Source organism: Macaca thibetana, chromosome 10, assembly GCF_024542745.1.
Source record: "Macaca thibetana thibetana isolate TM-01 chromosome 10, ASM2454274v1, whole genome shotgun sequence".
NCBI lineage: Eukaryota > Metazoa > Chordata > Mammalia > Primates > Cercopithecidae > Macaca > Macaca thibetana.
The window spans coordinates 62267372-62285561 of record NC_065587.1 but is presented as its reverse complement, the minus strand read 5'-3'; the positions used below and the strand labels follow the sequence as shown (position 1 = coordinate 62285561).

The window sequence follows — 18190 nt, the reverse complement described above, 5'->3', positions numbered from 1 at the left end:
GCTTCCTTCCCTTTCCTGTCCCGCCTCCCGCACTTCCTCCCCAGTCTTCCCTGGGAGCACTCTTTTTTTTTTTTTTTTTTTTTGAGATGGAGTTTCACTCTTGTCGCCCAGGCTGGAGTGCAATGGGGCGATCTCGGCTCACTGCAACCTCCGCCTCCCAGGTTCAGTGATTCTCCTGCCTCAGCCTCCTGAGTAGCTGGAATTACAGGTGCCTGCCACCAGGCCCAGCTAATTTTTAAGTTTTTTTTAGTAGAGACGGGGTTTCTTGGCCAGGCTAGTCTCGAACTCCTGACCTCATGATCCGCCCGCCTTGGCCTCCCGAAGTGCTGGGATTACAGATGTGAGCCACCGTGCCTAGCCTGGAGCACTCTGTTAATACACCACTTGCACAGATATCCTTGTCTGCTTCTGGGGAACCCAACTCAACACACCCCTATAGGCTTGTGCTAATATACATTGTTGGTATTTGGAGGAGGAGGAACTGTTTTCCCCACGGTTTCACCTACACCATGCACATTAAAGTTTTACACACAAATATAGCCTCAAACTGGACAAGCCAAAATAACTTTAATCCCAAAGAGAGTTCCACGGGGAGGTCTGGGTTTTGGGGCTGCAGTCACTGACTCACTGCCACTGACCCACCTGCAGCACTTCCTGTACATTCCCACCTTTCTGACTTTGCTTAGGCTGGGCCTCACCCTCACTTCACCTGCCTATCTTGTCATCCTTCCCATAAGGCCCAGATCCTTAATACCCGTCCTTCAGAGAATCTCCTGACCTCTCCGTCTAGAAGCGATGCTTCCCTCCCCTCGAGCTCCCTTCACCCTCTGTGCCTCCTTCTGATGGCTTTCTGATGGGTTTTACCCAACTTATCATTTCTGCTCAAGTATTATCTCCCTGCCTGCACAAAGAGCTCTTTGCAGGCTGAGATCCACCTCCCCGGAGGGTGGTTGGTATAGAGAAGTCGTGGAGACACTGTGTGAATGAACACCCAGACTCAGGGATGTCCTGGTGGGCCAGATGGCAGCCATCCTGAACTCCCTACTCTCTGTCTGCCCCACACCCAGTGGCCCTCCTCCCTCATCCCCCTCCCTAGCATCCCTCAACCACTGTATTAGTCCGTTTTCACACTGCTATAAAGAGCTACCTGAGACTGGGTAATTTAGGAGAAAAAGAGTTTAATTGACTCACCGCTCTGCAGGCTTCACAGGAGGCATGACTGGGAGGCCTCAGGAAACTTACAGTCACGGCGGAAGGTGAAGGGGAAGCAAGGACCTTCTTCACATGGTGGCAGGAGAGAGAAAGACCGAAGACGGAAGTGCCACACATTTTTAAACCATCACATCTTGTGAGAACTTACTCACTATCATGAGAATAGCAAGGGGGAAATCTGCCCCCATGATACAGTCACCTCCCACCAGGCCCCTCTCCCAATTTGAAATGTGATTTGGACAGGGACACAAATCCAAACCATGTCAACCATGCTCTGGTTGAGACCTCATCACCTGTGCTGACAAGCAAGGCTCCCCCATGCCACTGCTGCTCTCCCTTCCCCCTCACTCTTGCTGCCCCTGCTACCCCCACTGTCTATTCCAGCCACACACAGCTACTCGTAGTTCTCAGAAACCATACTCGCTGCCATTTTCGGAGCCATGTCTCAGGCCCTGTGCTAAGCATTTTACATCCTTATGGTTGCTGTGGTGGGGGTACCATTTTCAGCCCCATTTTACAGGCAAGAAAACCCAGGTACAGAGAAGCTAAGTGTACACAGCCCACAAGAAGCTGAGGCAGCTGCTCTTGGTGCTCTGCTGCCTCTTTCATCTTCCCTGGGGGTCACCAGTAGACGGCTCTTGGACATGCCTCGCCCAAGGGCATTCTTTGGCCTCCTGAAGGCTGCTCAGCCAGCAGGGGCAGTTCAGAAGTCACAGAGTTCAAACCTCAGGAGCAGCCCTCAATCAATGGGGAGGAGTCTCGCTTCCTTGTCCCTCGCAGGGACAATGTTGCGTGCACTTTCTCTGAGTCCTCAGCAGGATGACCTCCAGTTGCCTGCTCACGAGCACACCGTATTGACCTCTTTCCCTTCCCAGTCTCACATCTCCACTCTTTCAACGTGCTAGGACCACCTCCCAGATAGACCATGTGCACCCAAATCCTTGTCTCAGGATCTGTTTTGGGGAAAACCAACAGGAAGCAACAGCAGAGAGGAATTTGCACCCAGTCTGCCTGCTTGGGGCCACTCTGCTGCCCAGACATCCAGACATGACTGGCCGTGCCAATGGCTTCATGCTCCTGTCCATCTTGCTCCAAACCCACCCATCTCTGCCCACTCGCCTCTGTTTAAAAGACCCTACTTACATAGATTTTTGTGTTTTTTGGGGATGAGTTTTTTGGGGATGGAGTCTTGCTCTGTCGCCCAGGCTGGAGTGCAGTGGCACGATCTTGGCTCACTGCAACTTCTGTCTTCCGGGTTCAAGTGATTCTCCTATTTCAGCCTCCAGAGTAGCTGGGATGACAATACATTTTTTTTTTTTTTTTATAGTAGAGATAGGGTTTCGCCATGTTGGCCAGGCTGGTCTCAAACTCCTGACCTCATGTGATCCACCCGCCTTGGCCTCCCAGAGTGCTGGGATTATAGGCGTGAGCGACCACACCCAGCCTTACATAGATATTCATAAGAAAATTTATCTGACATCCTTTTTCCCACTTAGAATTGACCACTCCCTTAGGATCTCAACAGACAGACTTCTCCCCAGCCCCCATCACATCCCAGTGCCCTTATTTGTGGGCTTTGGGCACCATCTACCAACCTGGGAGGTCCTACTCTTGGAGAACTTGCTCTCGTGTCTTCTTCACTATGGAAATACCCAGGTCCACCTAGGACTAAACACACAGCAGGTGCTAATCCACCTTTGAATCCTCTGTGGCCCCAACCACAGATCTCTCCTCCTCCTTTTGCCCCCTCACCCCTTTCCACATCGCCGCCCACCCATTTTGCATCATTTCCAAGAGGCACACTACTGTTTCCATCATTTTGCTGGCCTGCTTGGCCACCCTCAGGGTGTCTCACCCTCTCATTCTCTGATACATGGTTTCTCTGTCTCTCTTTCTCTCTGCAGACTTCTATCTCACTCCATCGCACTCATTTATTTTCCTATCTGCCTCCCCAACTGGATTGTGAGTCCTTTGAGGCCCTAATGTATCTTGTTTATCGCTATATCCACACTGTGCCCTTAGTGCATTCTCTACTACAGAGTGCATGCTAATAAATGTTTGTTGAATGGATGAATTACTTAATACACGTATCCCCAGATCCCTCAATGGAAGGACATAGTAACTGGCATAAATTCTAAGGGTTGTAAGTGACAGAAACCCAACTCAAGCTAGCTTAAGCAAAAGAAGAAACGTATTGACTTAACTACTAGGAAGTCCAAGTAGACTTCAGGCATGGCTGGATCCAGAAACCAAACAAAGTCAATGGTTGACTCTCACCCATCTTCCTTCTCTCTGTGTATATCTCTTTGCCTCTCTGTATCTTTTTTCATCTTGGTTCTATTTCTCTTCCAGTTTTGATCTCATTCTCCTCTATCATAGTCAGGTGCAAATGCAAGACTTAGTCCTCTCTCTCTGGGCCTCAATTTCCCTCATCTGTAAAGCAAAGAGTCAATTCAACCTTTGCTCTCTAAGCCTCCTTCATAGCAATGTAGTCTTAAAGGGGATCTAAGATAACTTTCTCATTTTCTAGTTAGGAAAAACTGAGGCCCAGAGAAGCAAGTGATTTGTTCAAGGTTACCCAACAAGTTAGGGGCGGGGCTGACACCATAACCCAAGTCTCAAACCTTCATAAAAAAAAGACAATATTATTTTTGACACAGAGAACCCCAGAGAGAAGGGCCTTGATACTGAGTCAGAGTCACCCACCTCCTCTCTGCTTCCACCCTATCCTATGCAAATGCTGAGAATCCTGGACCACTGAAGGTTTTGTATCAAGTGCTTGTACCTCCCATACTCCCAGACCTGGGTTTGAAAATCAGCTCCACCACTTGGCAGCTGTGGCCCTGGCAAGTCATTTCTCATCTAAGTCTCTGCTTTTTTCATCTGGAAAATGGGACAATGAGCCCTACCTTCTGGGTTGTTGTGAGGACTCCAGGAGGAGATGAGAGTAAATCTCTTAGCAAGGCCTTGCATGAGGTAGTAGGTCATAACTCATCCCAGTTAGACTGGGAAAATCCCAGTTTTAAAACTTAAACTCTTGGCCGGTTGTGTAGCTTGTGCCTGTAACCCCAGCACTTTGGAAGGCTGAGGCGGGAGGATCACCTGTGTCTGGGAGTTCAAGACCAACCTGGGCAACATAGTGACACCTCATCTCTGCAAATTATTAAAATATTAGCTGGGTATGATGGTGCATGCCTGTAGTTCCAGCCGCTCAGGAGGCTGAGGTGTGAGGATCACTTGGGCCTGGGAGGTCAAGGGTGCAGTGAGCCAAGATCTCACTACAGTACTCCAGCCTGGTTGACAGAATGAGACCCTATCTCAACAAACAAACAAACAAAAAACTAACTTAAAGTCTTACATCGCAGGAAGCTGTTGGTCCTAGGCAAATCTGATGGCTGGTTACATATGTCGTTTGGATGTGTGTCCCTTTCCAAATCTCATAGTGAACTGTAATCCCCAATGTTGGAGGTGGGGCCTGATGGGAGGTGATTGGATCATGGGGGCATATTTCTCATGAATGGTTGAGCGCCATCCCTCTTGGTACTGTCCTTGTGATAGTGAGTGAGTTCTTGTGAGATCTGGTTGTTTAAAAGTGTGTAGTACCTCTCCCCTCACTCTTTTGCTTCTCCTCCCACCATGTAAGGAGGTGGTTCCCCTTCACCTTCTGCCAAGATTGTAAATTTCCTGAGGTCTCCCAAGAAGCCGAGCAGATGCCAGCATCATGCTTCCTGTTCAACCTTCAGAACTGTGAGCCAATTAAATTTCCTTTTTTTATAAGTTACCCAGTCTCAGTTATTTCTTTATAGCAATGTGAGAACGGATTAATACAGCTATCTTCTCAGTCAGACACCTATACTGGGAAGCAGGGAGGAAGCTGTATTCTCAGAAGATCCCGTAAATCAGGCCTGAACAAAGCCAGATATCTCAGAAAGATGGAAGAATCTTGCCCAAGACAATGCTGAGAAGCATCTTTCTGGGTCTTTGGGCCCTTTGAAGTTTGGAGCAATTTGTACAGCAAGAAACCTGGGAGGCTGTTTCTGCCTCCTCCTCCACCTGTCTGTCCCTCCAGCTTCTTGGACATTCAGGGGCTCTCAGAAACTCTGACTCCAAGAACACATAGCTGGAGAAGACCCTGATTCTCACCCAATCTCACTGGGCACTCTCCCACTGTACAGATGGCAAAACCAAGGCCCTGAGAGGGAAGCCCCTTGTCCAAAGTCTCATGGCAGACTGTCTCCAGCACGACTGACCTTGCAGATATGCTCCTGGGTGCTTTCAGTGAAAATTCAGTTTACACCCATGCTGGGAGTAGGGGTTGGGGGAGACGAGTGATGTCTGTGTGGCAAGGGGAATGAGCAGAGGCTCAAAGCCCAGCTCCCCAAGCCACATACTTGCTGAGTGACTCCCCTGGGCCTCGGTGACCCATCAGTGAAACGAAGGTGATAATCTCGCCTGGGGTGCCCCGGGTGCCATGGCTAAGTGACAGAGAGCAGTGGGCAGTGTTAGTCCTTGTATGGCTAGCAGAGCAGAGTCTTCAAAGACTGATTTTAGTGTGTCTGGAATCTTGGGCATTCCCGGATTACCCCTTAGCTACCACCTGTACTATTAGTTACTTAATACATTTCTTTAAAATAACTTAAATAAAAATATTTTAAAGGAATATGAAACATTACTTGTTATGATGTACTATATATATATATATACATGCGCGCGCGCGCGTGCACACACACACACACACACACATACACACACATTTTTTTTTAAGATGGATCTTGCTCTGTTGCCCAGGCTGGAGTGCAGTGATGTGATCTTGGCTCACTGCAACCTACACCTCCCAGGTCCAAGTGATTCTCCTGCCTCAGCCTGCCAACTAGCTGGGACTACAGGCGCATGCCACCATGCTGGCTAATTTTTGTATTTTTAGTAGAGACAGGATTTCTTCATGTTGGCCAGGCTGGTCTTGAACTCCTGACCTCAAGTAATCTGCTCGCCTCAGCCTCCAAAGTGCTGGGATTACAGGCGTGAGCCACCACTCCCGGCCTAGTTATATATATTTTTTCTAGCGCTACTTAAAGTAAATTCAAAGTATTCAAACAAAGAAGTTGGATCCCAGAACGCCTCCAAACCTAGGGCATATCCCCAGCAGCACGCATGTTGTACTTAGTTAAACATTGATCTCATCCTGTCCTTGCTCCCTGCATCCCATTGTAAACTCAGGTCCAGAGAGGAACAAGGATAGAACTGAAGTCACAGAGAGAGTTGGCCACAGGCTGGGTGCTAGAGTCTAGACCCCTCCACTGTTCCCACCATTCCAAGGCAGGAGCCCTTGCTGAGAGAAAGAGCCAGGGCTTTTCCTGCTTCCAGATATTTGCATGTCCTGTGTCCCCACCTGGAAAGCCCTTTCCCCTCAATTGTCCCAGGCCAACTCCCATTCATCCTTCAAAACTCAGTGTAAACAGTCACTTTCTCTGGGGAGCATCCCTGGCAGGCAGAGCAAGTCTGTCTCCCTCATGTGACACCCCATCCCAGATTATAATGACCTGTTTGGGAATCTTTCTCCACGCTGAGACAGGGAGGCTCAGGTCTGGTTCATCTCCACCCTGAATGTGCTCCCTGGGGCTGGACACCCAGGAGGCTCCGGGCAGCACTGATTAATTAGGGAAATCTGAAAACAGTGGAGCCTAGAGCCCTGGATCAGTCCTGTCTGGGTCCCAAGAGGGACAGGGCCACCAGGCTGGCAGCTTGTCCTGAGTGATGAACTAGTTCAGTCAGGGCCCCCATCACTCCACTAGATACATTTCAGCTGTGGAGAAAGAAGTTCAGGGGCTCACCTGGGTCTGTTGCTTAGCAACAGGAGGCTGTAAATGACATAGCTCCTGACACTTTAACTAACCCCTCCATGGCAGGCAGAGGATAATGAAGGCAAAGGCAGTGAGACGGAATTGAAAGCCAGACTCAGGAGTGAGGCAGGTTCTGGGAAATATGGAAGCCTGCAGCAGGCAGCTGTGGGCCTGGGAATATGGGAGGGGTCTCTGAGACAGTTGGTGGCTGCTTTGTTCCTGGGAGTTCTGTTCAGGAGTCCTGGGCTTACGTTTGCCAGCCTTTAAAGGGGATTTGCTAGGCTTGGTCCCTAATAACAGCTTAATAATTCCAGGGGCACTATGCCTGTAATTCCAGCAGTTGCCACTAGGAGGACAGCAGCAACTTCAAAGGTAGACGACTCAGGGTAGACTTAACTATAAATCTATCAAATCTATGAGTTGACAGGGAACCTAGTTTAGGAGGGAGCATTTATTAAGCACCTCCCTACTTTTGTTAACTCACAAGATCCTCATAATAACTCCATGATTGGAGAGGTATTTCTACGTTAAAGATGAAGAAACTGAAAGCTATTCATTCAACAAGTATTTGTTGAGCTCCTCTTATAAGGCAGGTACTATTGTAGGGTCTGATAGACAGCAGTGAGCAAGACAGATGGAAATCCCTGCCCTCATGGCATTCTAATCAAGGGATAGATAATAAAGAAGAGAAATAAGTAAAATATATGGTATGTTAGAAAATGACAAGGGCTATGGAGAAAAATAAAGCAGAAAAAAAGATTGAAAGGGACCCGGGGGAGTAGATACATGGAGTAGTCAGAAAAGGCCTTAGGGAGGGGCATTTGAGCAAAGACCAGCAAGAAGTGAGGAGGAAGTCATGTGACTATTCAGGAGTTGTGCATACCAGACAAAGGTCCTGCGGTAGGTGTAAGCTTGGTGTATTTCAGGTTTGGAAGGAGGCCAGCACAGCTGCTGCTGTGTTAGAAAGGAGGAAAGCAGAAAGACATGAAGTAGGCCATTGTAAAAACTCTGGGTATTTCTCTGAATGAGATGGGAGCCACAGGAGTATGAATGTTGAATTTGCCAAATAAAAATACAGGATGATGGTTAGGCGAGGTGGCTAATGCCTGTAATCCCAGAACTTTGGGAGGCTGAGGTGGGCAGATTGCCTGACCCCCAGAGTCTGAGATCAGCTTTAGCAACATGGCAAAACCCCACCCCTACAAAAAATATGAATATGGTGGCATGTGCCTGTAGTCCCAGCTTCTCAGGAGGCTGTGGTGAGAGAATCACCTGAGCCCGGGAAGTTGAGGCTGCAGTGAGCCTTGATTGCACCACTGCACTCCAGCCTGGGCAATGATGTGAGACCTAATCTGAAAAAAACAAAATCCATAAAAGGATGCCCAGTTAAATTTCAACTTCAGATAAAGCACATAAAAATATTTTCATATAAGTATGTCCCCAGTGTCGCATGGGATATGCTTATAATAAAAATTATGTGCTGTTTATCTGAACTTCAAATTTAACTAGGCATCTTGTATTTTATCTGACGAACCAACATGGGAGGGTCTTGAGCAGAGGAGTGACATGGTATGACTTGCATTTCAAGTGGATCTCTCTGGCCAGTGTGTGGTACACAGTCTGAGGGGTGTTATGGTGGAAGCTAGAGGCCCCGTGAAGGGGTCATTACAAATCATCCAGGTAAGAGACGATGGAGATTTGGAGCAAGGCGGTGGTAAGAAGAAGTCAGGTTCTAGACACATGTTACAGGTAGAACAAGCAGCACTTCCTGTTGGATTAAACGTGGGGTGTGAAAGAAAGAGGTGTCAAAGCTAACTCTGAGGTTTTGGGCCTGAATAGCTGGAAGGATGAAGGAGTCATTTACTGAGATAAAGAAGGGTAAAGAAGAGTAGATTAGTGGGGGAGAAAGGGGAAACTCAGGGGTTCACATTTGGGCATTTTAAGTTTGAAATGTTATGAGGCATTCCACAGGGAGATGTGGCATGGAATGCTCTACTGGTTAAATAGTGTCCCTCTAAAATTTGTGTTTACCCAGAACCTGTGAATGTGACCTTATTTGGAACTAAGGTTTTTGCAGATATAATGAAGTTAACATGAGGTCAGACAGGATTAGGGTGGGTCCTAATCCAATGACTGGTGTCCTTATAAGAAGAGGGAAATTTGGGCATAGAGAAATACACAGAGGGAAGATGCTGTGAAGACACTAACACCATATGAAGATGGAGGTGAAGACTGGAGGGTAACATCAAGCCTAGGGATGTCAAGGGTTGCTGGGATCTGCTAGGACAGATATAGAGGTCTGGAGGAGGGGTTCTGGGTGGGGCTATGACTTAGGGGACATCAGGGCACAGATGATATTAATATATTTTTAAATTTTTTACTTTTCTTGAGACAGAGTTGTGCTGTGTCACACAGGCTGGAGTGCAGTGGCACAATCTCGGCTCGCTGCAACCTCCTCCTCCCGGGTTCAAGCGATTCGCCTGCCTCAGCCTTCCAAGTAGCTGGGATTACAAGCACGCACCACCGTGCTCAGCTAATTTGCTGTATTTTTAGTAGAGACATGGTTTCACCATATTGGGCAGCTGGTCTTGAACTCCTGACCTCAAGTGATTCACCCACCTCGGCCTCCCAAAGTGTTGGGATTACAGGTATGAGCCACCGCACCCAGCCTGACATTAATATTTAAAGTCATAGATTGGATAAGATCACCAAAGCAGTGAAAGTAGATGAAGAGGAGAGGAGGACCAAGGACTGAGCCCTGGGGCCCCAGACTGAAGAGGTGGGAAGTTAAGGGGTAGACAAGGAAGGGTACAGAGAAGCAGCTGCTGGTGAGGTAGAAGGAGCACCAGGCAAAAGCAAGTGGAGAAAGTGTTTCCAGAAGAAGAGCATGATCCATTGTATCTATTACTGCTTTAGGGGCCAGTAAGATGAAAACGGAGGACTCACCATTGGGCGAGCAGCCTAAAGGTCATTAGTGACTTTGGCCAAGGCAGTTTTTGAGAGGTGGGGGGGGATTAAGCCTGACTGGAGTGGGCTCAAGAGAGAATGGAGGCCCTGGCAGGCAGATCACTTGAGTCCAGGAGTTTGAGATCAGCATGGATGACATGGTGAAATCCCATCTCTACAGAAAATACAAATATTAGCCAGGTATGGTGGTGCATGCCTGTACTCCCAGCTACTCAGGATGCTGAGGTAGGAGGGAGCCCGGGAGTTGGAGGTTGCAGTGAGCTGAGATTGTGTCACTGCACTCCAGCCTGGACACCAGGGTGAGACCCCATCTCAAAATAATAAAAAACAGAGAGAATGGAAGATTCTTCCTCTTCTTTTTCTTCTTCCTCTTCTTTTTCTTCTTCCTCTCATCCTCTTCTCCCCTCTCCTCCCCCTTTCTCCTTTCCCTTACTGTCCCCTCTCTTGGAGGTGCCAGCATTACCAGGGACTGAGGAGGCAGCAGGACCAAGAAGGCGGCAGCCTGGCTGGAGACCATGGATGTAGGGGGCCATGGTCACAGTCATCATGATTGGGGTATTGTTTGCATACAGGAGCCTGAACTCCTGAGGGTAATGGGAGCCAGCTCCCCCTCCCCATCTAATCAGTACCCCAGTCCTGCCAATTGCCCCTCCATAATCTTGTGATCTTCACACAGTGTGCCTCTACACACATAGTTACTGCAGTTCTATTCATTCATTGATTTAACAAATAGTTTTGAGCCTGCTACTGGCTGCTGGATGGAGATCTTAGGATATAGCAGTGAACGACACACAGTCCCTGCCCTCATGGGACTCACATTCTAGAGGAAAAGATAGACATTAATCCAAGAATCACGCAAAGAAATGTTAGATTTCAACAATGATAGGTGCCTTACAGAAGAGGCTCCTAGGGCTTTTAGCATATAATAATGGGAGTTTGACTTGCATCGACTTGAGAAGATAACTTTTGAGTGGAGACCTAGTGGTAGAAGTGGTAGGAGGTAATTAGGCAAAGAGCCAGAGAGAGTGGTCCAGGCAGGGGACACAGGTGGCCAAGGTCTACTGGGCTTGGGGGTTGGGGGTTCACAGGACATGTGAGCAGGGCAAGGTTAGGGAGGAGGAGTGGTGAAGAAGATGAGGCCATGTGCTGGGTGTAGCGGCTCACGCCTGTACTCCCAGCTACTTGGGAGGCCGAGACAGGAGGATTGCTTGAGGCCGGGAGTTTGAGACCAGCCTGGGCGACACAACAAGACCCTGTCTCTACAAAAATAAATCAATACATAAGGCCAAAGAATGAGCAGGACCTCATAGGCCGTGATAAGGAGTTTGGTTTCTTTCTAAGAGCACTGGGAAGCCAGCATAAGGGTTTAACGAGGTGCAACATTATCTGGTTTGTAATCTTTAAACAATTTTTTAATTGACACATAGTAATTGTGCATATTTATGGGGCATTAATGATGTTTTGATACATATAATGTATGGCAGTCAGATCAGAGTAATTAGCATATCCATCATCTCAAATATTTATCATTTCTTTGTGTTGGGAACATTCAATATCCTTCTTGTAGTTCTTTGAAACTAATATATTATTGTTAACTCTAGTCATCCTATACTGGTATAGAACACTAGAACTTATTCTTGGTATCTAGCTGCAATTTTGTATCCTCCAGCCAAACTCTCCCTATCCCCACCCCTTTAACCCTTCCCAGCCTCTGCTAGCGTGTGCTCTACTTTTTACTACTATGAGATTAGCATTTTTTAGCTTCCACATATGAGTGATAACATGTGGTGTTTAATTTTCTGTTTCTGGCTTATTTCATTTAACATAATGTTTGTATTCTTAAAAGAGTCTGGCTGATGTCTGGAAAATGGATTGTAAGAGTGTGAGAGTAGAAGCGAGGAGACCAGAAAGGTAGTTTTTGTCATGTAAGAGAGACAGGATGGTAGCTGGACTAGGGCATCGGACATGGTGGTGGAGAGGAAGCAGGAGACAGAAGTGCTGGGATGAGTGGGATGAATGGTGTCTTGACTGGTGGGGAGGGTGCGTTGAGGAGTTAGACTTTGGGCTTAGTAGCAGGGTGGGTAGTGGGGCTGATCCCCAAGAGCCCAGAAAACAGGGAGAGCAACAGGCTTTGAGGGCTGATGGGGCATTTGGTTTGAGGCTTGCTGCAAAATGTCCACACGGAACATTCGAGCAAGCTGTTGGTTGTGCAGATCACAGTTTAGACTAAGGCAGCGACATCAGCCTCAACTTACAGCAGCAAGCATTTGAACAAGCCTAATTTTTGCTTGCCTCAAGGCGCACATGAGAATGAACTGCCCAGGAGAAATGACCTCAGACTGGATCAAGCAGAGAAGGTGTCATGGAGGAGGCAGGACTAGAGCTGGGTCTTGAATGATGGGAAGGATTTGAGGAAGGGAAGGGAGGGTACACCAGGCAGCATGAACAAAGGCCCTGAGGTGAGAATAAGCTTGGGGCATGCTGAGGGTCACAGAAAATGCGGAACAGCCCATTTTAGATGATGGCCACCTCTATGGAGGCAGGCAAGGAGGGAAGAGGTCCAGGAAGGGAGGTCAGGAGCTCTCAGAGTTCCTCATAATGTTCTAGTGCTTAAGCTGTGTGCTGGGCAGATGAGCATTTGTTATGTGATTAACTCTATTTTCTTGTTCTTAGATAGAGTCTCTCTGTCACGCAGGCAGGCTCATTGCAACCTTTTCCTTCCAGGCTCAAGCAATCCTCCCACCTCAGCATCCTGAGTAGCTAGTACTACAGGTGCATGCCACCATGCCTGACTAATAAGATGAGGTCTCACTATGTTGCCCAGGCTGCTCTCAAACTGCTGGACTCCTGTCTCCTTAGGCCTCCCAAAGTGCTGGGATTACAGGCATGAGCCACTGTGCCTGGCCTGATTGACTTTCTATATAAATATTTTTTGTTTTGTTTTGTTTTTGAGATGGTCTGTCATCCAGGCTGGAGTGCAGTGGTGCAATCTTGGCTCGCTGCAACCTCTGCCTCCCGGGTTCAAATGATTCTCCTGCCTCAGCCTCCTGAGTAGCTGGGATTACAGGCAAGCACCACCATGCCTGGTTAATTTTTGCATTTTTAGTAGAGACGGGATTTCACCATGTTGATCAGGCTGGTCTCAAACTCCTGACCTTGTGATCTGTCCACCTTGGCCTCCCAAAGTGTTGATTACAGGTGAGAGCCATCGCACCTGGCTGGTGGACTATATTTTGTATGGTTAACATCATTTTTTATAATTCGTGGTCTAGAGGGATGAATAGAGGGGAGAGTAGAGAGGGGTCTCTTAGGCTTGAGTTTACATTGCAGCTTCCTAATGGTGTGACTGTGGGCCTATGGATAAGGGACTTCATGCATTTGAACCTCTTTTGATCTGTAAAATGGGCATGAAGAATTCTTACCTCATCATCTCTCCTTCCCTCCCTCCTTCCCTTTCTTCCTTCTTCACTCCCTCTCTTTCTCTTCCTTCTTTCTGAAAAATATTTACTAAATGTCTACAGTGTGGAAGGCCCTGCACAAGGTCCGAGAGATATGCTCCCTTATGGTACTTACAGTCTTGAGAGGGACAGACATGAATCAACCAAATACGTGAATGCACCACTGCAGACAGTGATGAGAGCTATGAAGACAACAAACAAGAGCTTCTGTAGTGGAGAATAAACAGATACTGAGACAGGGTGGCCAGGGAAGGCATTTCAGAGGAGATGCGAAGCAGTCTGCCTTGGAAGGAGTGAAGACAGAGGGGAATGTGTCAGTCAGAGGGCACAGCATGAGCAAAGGTCCTGAGGAGGGAAGCACAGGGGAGCTTTGAATGTTGGTGTTAGCAGTGCAGCCAGCGAGGGGTGGCCAAGGGGGAGAGAGGCTTGGCAGGAGAGGCTGGGAAGACATGTGCATTCAGGAACATGGGCTTGCAGAGCACGTAGCACGGTGCTTGGTGTGTGTACTCAGGAAATGCTGGTGGCCTTTCTTCCCACCCCTTCCTGGGGGCCATGGCTAGGGTGACAAATGGATGTCTGAGGGCAGAAAGGGGGCTTGGAGGCCTGGGAAGCCTCTAAAGAGCACCTATTGTAGCTATGACGATGAATCTAACGCCTTACTTCCTCCCCAGCATGCCCCAATTGTACGTTCCCACTCTTTACCGTATTACCTTGCAGTGCCCTCCCACTGTGACTTGAGTGGACATTGCTCAGCCATAGGACTTGCTCTGGCCAATGGGATGAGAGCAGCAGTGCATCAGGCAGGGGCTTGATAAGGGCTTCTGTGGTTGGGCTTGCCTGCTTGCACCTCAGCTACTGCCACAAGAACATGCCTAGCATAGCCTGCTGGTCCTGGGAGGAGGAGTTGGCAGAGCTGAGCTACCCCAGCCAAGACAACCCAGCTGACCCAGACTTGCAAGTTAATTAAATGCTGTTTGTTGTTTACCAGGGGGATTTTTCTGGCTGTTCTGTGTGCAGCACTCAGTTCCTTGCTCCAGCGGGGTCCATGGATGCTGGGTCTTTTCTGCCTTCACCCAAGCCCAGGAATACTAGAAGAGAGATGGTTGGGCCAAGCCTAGGATTCTGACCTTGGACCTGCTGAAGCCTCACCCTAGGCACCAGGAAAGCCCTTCTCCATATGGGGTCTCAGTTTTACCATCCATTTAATGAAACATCTGGCCCTGATTGCCAAGGCCCTCATAGGGACTAAGAGCTCAGGTTGTCCAAATATGACTATGTCCCTCCCTTACTTAAAACACTCAGTGGCTCTCCATCGCTCTCAGAGAGAAGTCGAAGCTCCCTAGACTGCATTCAAGGCTCTGCATGACTTTCCTCCTGTCCACATCTGCTGTACAGCTCCTACCACTCACTCTTTGCTTCAGCCATGCCTTATTGACTCCAGTCTTCTCATCATGCTGTGCCCGTTCATGCCTCTGAGGCTTCGCACCTACTATTCCCTCTGTTTGCAAAGCCTGCCACTGCATTTCTCTGTTTTGTGAATTCTTATGCATGGGTTGTGGCTTGTTTTTAACTAACTTTCATTTCCTAACATTCATTGAGCTCTTACACTATGCCAGGCACCTTGCTAAGCCCTGTGTTCTAGTTTAGTCTTCCTGGCAACTCTATGAGGTAGGTATTATTGTCATCTCTGTTTTCAATAAACAGAAAAGTAAGCTGACTGATCCAAGGTTACACAGCTAGCAAGTGGTGAAGCCAGCATACAAATTCAGGCATCTACAACAGATTTGAACCTAGGTCTATCTGTTTCCAGAGCCTATGTCCTGTGGAGTCACCTCTCCATGATGCTTCTTGCAGAATTATCATGCAAGTGCAAGAACTATATTCATTCAACTAACAGAGATTTTCTTGAGTGCCAGGCACTATGCCAAGCTCTTCATGAGCAATGACTTCCTTAATCCCCATACCAGCCCTAGGAGGCCATGATTCTTACCGATCCCATTTTGCAGATGAGAACAACCGAGGCCCAGAGAGGTAAAGGGACTGGTATAATGCCATGAAACCAGTAAGTGGTGAAGTTGGGACACATACCCAGGCAATCAGATAGATGCCCAGACCCAAACTCGACCTCTTGGCCACAGTGACTTTCAATTTACCATAAACTTCAAGATCCAGTTTGGGCACCAACTCCAGGATGCTGAATTGCTAATTCATGGCTCTGGGGAGCCAGGGGATTCATGGCTCTGGCCTGTCCAACCCCCCTCCCCACCCCCAAGGACTTCAGAGCTGACAACCCAAGATGCAGTATGGTTTGGACAGAAGTCAGATGCTTGACAACACTGTTGGCCATCCCCCATCTCCCCAGTTTTCAGCCCGATGCGCTGACCCTAGCCCCCACCCTTCCCCTTGGGCCTGAGGCTCTGAATCCAAACAAACACAAAAAGCCAAATGACTTTCACTCTGTCCCTTCCAACTCAGTGATTTTGGAGGAGAATAAATACTGAAGCCACTGGCATGAATAGAAATTAATATAAAACTGTGCTAACTGCACAGGGATGTTTTTTAAAAAGAAAAAAAATTCTCAATTTAAAATCTCTACATAAATAGACTCTTCTAAGGTCAAATGAAAGATAAATGCCTCAGGAAAGCAAGGAAGTCATCATTTAGGCTGAATTTTTTTCTCTGTCTTTCATTTCCTCTTTCTCTCATTCTGTCCCCACCAATATTTCTTTCTATCCCTGTCTTTGCCTCTCTTATCTGCCACTTGCTCTTCCTGTCTGCATGTTTGTATGTGTCAATCTGTCACTTTTATTTCAGTGGCAGAATTGCAACTGCGGGTGAGTAGTATGACCTTGGTCAAGTCATTTCCCAGCATTGTGCTTCTGTTTTCCTATCTTACATAGGAAGTACAATTACTTTTTACAGAGTGGTATGAAGCATAGCAGGACCTCATAAAATAAGATTATGCTTCTAACCAGAGCTGGGCAGTCTCGCCCACCATCTAGGTTTGGGCCTGGAGGATGGAAAAGATTAGGAGCAGGCACCATCTGGTCACCAAGTGATGCCAATGAACCAATGGACTGAATGGCCTTCTGATCTTGGCCTCTTTACTATCCATCTAATTCAACCTAAAGTTGTCTTAAGAAAATGATTCTGGTTTGAAAAAAGGAGAAGCTGAGAAACATGTAAGGCCAGGGAAGTAGAAGGCATTTTAAAGGTGAGATAAGAGCCACCTTGAATGGGAAAACAACCATATGATGAATTTAAATCAAAGCCAGAGGGATTTGATTAGTAGAAGGAAGATCTCCTTGACAGCTGAGGGGGAGCAAAACACTGGGGAAAACCTACCAGAATGGGAGGCACTAGGCTGTGATCTTTTTAGGGCAGAGATCACATCTTTCTCGGTTACCATTATCTCCACAGGGCACAATAGAGGGTCTGGGTCCATAGGTATTAGTTGAGTGACTGACTTAATAAGTGAGGGTTTCTATTCCTGGAGCCCCCTAAGACAAGACTAGGTATCATTTCCCCCAGAACACACAGCCATGCTCTCCAGTGAGCAATACAATATTGCTCACCAATCATTGGATGAATGTTGAATATGTGAGTTTCCTAGCTGCAAGTATTGCGTGTGCAGTATTGCTGTTACTGCACATGCATCTCTTGAGGACTGAGTGGATATTGAAGGGGAGGGGGCATCTCCAGGGTGGAGCAGAAATTGGGGGGTGGGGGAGATTACCTGAATGACACTTTGTCAAGTAGCCTAGGAATTTCTACCTTGTTAGTTTGAAGTATTCTTCTACCTAGAGGCAGAGTATTGGACTGAAAAAATTCTGATAGCCCAAGTATCATCTCCTTCTGAGAGGGACTAAGCCAGTAGATAGCGGGGAGAGACCTAGGACAACAGAAAGACTGGAAGGAATAGCTTTTTGTCCTGGGAAAACCCTTGATTGGGAGTCAGAAGTCCTGGATTCTAGACTCAAATCAATGTAAAACAAGAACACCAGGAAGAGACCCCAGAGCCTTCTAACCAGCAGGGACTACTCTAGTCATATAGCACACATTGGACTTCCTGTGAGGTGGACTTGGAGATGGAGACTAGCATGTAGGGTGCTTATTAGGGCATACTCTCAGTGGCATTACCTGTGGATATGAGGGAAGGAAGTGGGACTGAGCAAAAGGATAAGTAGAGGTATGATACAAGCTCAACAGAGACCTTAACCATCCCTACAGATGGTTCTGAAGCTGGGATACCTCAGAGTTTTCCAGTGTTGGAGCAGGCCTTTACATTGCCATATCAATCAATTATTGGATACAGGCTGCCACAGGAAGAGGTGTTTCCTTGAATGAAGCAACTCCCTTCAGCTGAGGCAACTCCTGTAGGGGACTGACAGCTGGTGGCCTCCTGCCAGTGACACTCCCAGTAGCTGGTGGAATAAACCCTTCTATTATGAAGGCGGATCTAGGTGTACATTGCAGGTCCCATCATAGCATGCTACTCCCATTAACACTAATCCTTATTGCAATCCTACAAGCTAGATATTATTGTCACAGTCAAAAACTGAATTTTGGAGTGTATCAACTTGCCCCAAGCCACACAACTGTTAAGTATTAGTTGTGGAGCTAATTCAAACCCATGTCTTCCTGACTCTCAATTCCTTCCTTCTTAAACTACACCTCCTCATCCTTTGGTATCTTCACCCCTTCCCCCCTACC

The 18190-nt window shown here is 47.6% G+C and overlaps 1 protein-coding gene and 1 long non-coding RNA gene across 2 annotated transcripts in view; one reads left to right on the top strand and one right to left on the bottom strand.

Moving 5' to 3' along the window:
- Positions 1–18190, top strand: part of VSTM2L (V-set and transmembrane domain containing 2 like) — a 381776-nt gene that overhangs the window by 41083 nt on the left and 322503 nt on the right. The window lies entirely within an intron of this gene.
- LOC126964363 (uncharacterized) lies at positions 10698–14468 on the bottom strand. Its single transcript, XR_007729352.1, has 3 exons — positions 14180–14468; positions 13442–13551; positions 10698–10839 (listed from the first exon to the last, which is right to left on the bottom strand). It is a non-coding gene; the product is annotated as an uncharacterized LOC126964363 (long non-coding RNA).